The sequence below is a fragment of the Pyxicephalus adspersus genome, chromosome 12 (genome assembly GCF_032062135.1).
Source record: "Pyxicephalus adspersus chromosome 12, UCB_Pads_2.0, whole genome shotgun sequence".
NCBI lineage: Eukaryota > Metazoa > Chordata > Amphibia > Anura > Pyxicephalidae > Pyxicephalus > Pyxicephalus adspersus.
Window position 1 is genome coordinate 41928602 of NC_092869.1, and position 3653 is coordinate 41932254.

Genomic DNA, 3653 nt, shown 5'->3' on the forward strand with positions numbered 1-3653 from the left:
TGACCTTTAGGCGACGTTTTTCAGGCTCAGGAGAGAATGAAAGCTGGCCCAGGAGACGGAGCACAAAGCCATCTCAGAGATTATCAACATGTCCAAAACCTTAACGTGCTGGGGATATTTATCGCACAATATTTGTGGCTCCGGTACTGCACTCTGAGAGCTGTCACAATCACCGTTGTTACAGCAAAGCTGGAGGGATGCTTCTTGTGCTAATTCTTGGCGGGGGTTACAAATGTCTGACACAGATCAGCCCCTGCTGCAGCCTCTCACCTTGTGACTTGCTGCAAAGTTACAATGTTGCAGTCTGATCACTGAGGGATTGGAGACTGAGGAAATGCTTCCTTCTCCTTGCAGCTAATGACATCCTTTTGGTTAGAAGCAGAGTTAAAAAAACGTTGTTGCTGGATGTTGTGATTATATTTGGCCAGGATAACTAGCAAGAGTCTGCGTGATCATCACACTAGTTATCTTGCTAGTTACCACATTTGACTTCTTTAAACAAGCGCTGTGACTCTAATAGCAAATATTTCTGAACATCTTTTAAAAGACTGTTTATATTTTAATCATGGTCTCATAATTTACACTAATTTATCTGACATATGAATGACTTGGCATTCACACCCACATACAGTCCTATGCAAGCCTTATCATACCCCTGAAGAAGCCCAGCTATTGGGCGAAACGCGTCGGGATCTCTAAAAAATATGGCTGCACCCCCTACTCTGGGACCAAAAACTGATATTTACCGACCTACCTACCTGTAGCCCCGGAAGGATTTCGGGAAATACATACTAGCTCCTACAATAAAATTTTTGCATCTAGGAGTTTTTGTATTGTGCCAATTAGTGGCCCAATTAAAGATTTTATTATGTAATATGTGTGATTTTCCATCTATATTACATGTTTCAACTTTTTGGCCCAAAACCCTCTGTTTTTCTTACATGTCTGATTTTATCTTGTGTCTTTTCTCAACCCAACTACGTTAAGCAGAATTATTTCCATTTTAAAAATGTTGCACCAGCCAAAGCAAAATTGAAGATAACGGCAATGCCCCTTCTGATATATTCATTCTTATCGATGCCTGATTGATCCGGTGACTTTCCAAAACCTCTGATCTGCTCATGTGCAGGATCCCCGGCAATCCCAGCTTTCCCTGCACCTGCAAGGACTGAATGAACTCCTGCACCGGAGTTACATCATCACGGCCCGGCCAATCGAGATGGCCCAAGATCTTATCCAGGAGAAGAGGGAAAGAGAAGGCGGTGCCTCGTGAGGGAACGGGGACAGATTATATTATAATATTCAGATTTGTACATAAGTCACAACTCTCTCCCGTAACGATAAACTAAAATGATTGAAATTGTGAACGGATGATTTGTATCAGCTGCAATGTCTTAGTTTTGGAGGGAAAAAAAAGAAATCTTTTTTTTACCCCATCCCCGCCCTTTTGGTCCCTTTCCCCATGCTGAACCGTAAAGTGTTTAGGATGTTAGCGAGCTTCGCCTCGCCGTGTTCAGTTTTGCTCCACTAATCTGCGACCAATGTTTAACGCCGAGCTATAATCTTCTTATTCAGCAAGCGGTGATGTATTCCTTTATACGGCCAGGATAATAACACAACAGTTGGCACGGCGGCTCGTCAGCCGGTGCTGGAAGCAGAAGTGGGAGAGAGATAACGGGCCGCGCCGTGTGGATGGGATGCAGAATGAGTGCTAGAAGAAAGCCGGCTTCAGATGGCGCTCATCCCGCTCTCTATGACCGGCTTTATCAAGAGTCGCTCCAATAGGTACTAAAGACTTAACTGTGGGCAAGTACATAAAATGTCTTTTAATTCCCTCACGTCATGAATAATTCACAGTAAAGCTAAGTTACTTGCCTGCAATTGGTCTAGGTACAGTAGAAGTAAATATAAGCTGCTAGATGGGGGTAATTGGGGTCACTATTTAAAAGGAACCTGTGGCCACTATATGGGCATTTGTAGATTTAAGCAGGAGTTGAACTTTAAAACAAGCCCTCGCTAACTTTTTTAGCTGCAGCCACTGATGAGCGATTCATTCCAACACAACAAATGCACCACCATCACCACTCATCTTTCCGGTCTGTAAGGACTTGGCAGCTTACCAACCAAATAATGAAACAAGCAAATTTTATAGGCTGTATGAAATGGAGTATTGGGATCTTTGAGGATTATTTTTTCCACAGTGCCCACAGCTAGAGAGATCAGTGGGTCTTTTTTATTTATTTTTTGCTTGCTAAAAATGTGTTTATAGCTGGACAACAAGTGAACCTTCATAGGAAAAAAACGCACAAATCATCTCATGATGAAGTGAACAGTTCTCTTGGTTCTATTCACATCTATTTTCACACAACACAGACGGTTATAATTTCCTCTGTCATATTCCCTATTGAAATAACTCTATTTGTCTGTACTAATTCACCCATAATGAGAGAGAAATAAATAGCAAGAGAGCAGCAGACTGAGATATAAAAGAGTGCAAAAGAGAGCGATAAATGGTGATGGAGCAAGAAAGAACTAAAGAGAGGGTGAGTGTAAAAGAACGTGAGATAGAGAGCAGGAAATAGAAAAAGAGAGAGCTAGAGAGAAATAGGAGAAAAGGCTGTAAAGTGAGGGTGAATTCCTCCACAACGCCTGCAGCTACAAAGGTCAGTGAGAGATTCTTTAAAGCTCATGTATTTTTTGTTATAAAAAAAACATTTTATGGAAATTGCCTAGTCAAAGGTTCATTTTAAAAGTTGACTTTTAGTCTGTGATTTGGCTTCTCCTAGTATTCCTAGGCAGGTTGTATTTGCATGCAGAGCACTGCGCAGAGCCTCCATGTTATAAAGGAATAGAAAGTCTATGGATGAAATGGGAAGGCAAGGGACAGTCAGGCTGGGGAGGGGGGTGATGGACCTCCTCCTGCCAGGAAGTGTGGTGGGCTCCATTTGAGAAGCTAATGCTATGTAGTTTTGACATGGAGGTGGAGCCTTTACAAAATTTGTGGTCAGGCAGGGCTTTATTTAAGAAGAAACAGGTGATGTCCCCTCTGCAATATAACATACTTACTAGCTAGATCATTTGCTTGATCTGCAAAAACCACTGAGCTGCACAACCAGCTGCCAGCTTCCCCAGCAACTGCTGGGAATGAATGAACTCCTGCACAACTGCATAGGACCTACATCACCATGGACCTGGCCACTCAAGATCCACAAAGTAAGGAAGAGGAACGTAGCAGATGCAATTGAATGGGGACAGGTGAGTGTAAAAAGGGTTTAGTTGAGATTTAAAGATGGGGATCCTGCAGGGAGTATGTTTGGCAATACTTCTTCTGGTACCTTCCCCTCCGCTTTCAAACATGCCATGATTCTCCCTATCCTGATAAAACCCTCAATGGACTCCTCCCTACCCTCCTATCTCCCATATGTCTCCAAACTTCTTGAACGCCTTGTCTACAAACGACTCCCCCATTACCTGAGCACCAGCTCTCTGCAGCGTGGCTTTCGAGCTTCACATTCCACCAAAACAGCCCTTACTAAAGTGTCCAATGACCTCATCAGAGCTAAGTCTCAAGGCAACTTTTCCCTCCTCCTTCTCCTTGATCTTTCCTCTGCTTTTGACACTGTTGATCATCCCCTTCTAATACAAATCATGCG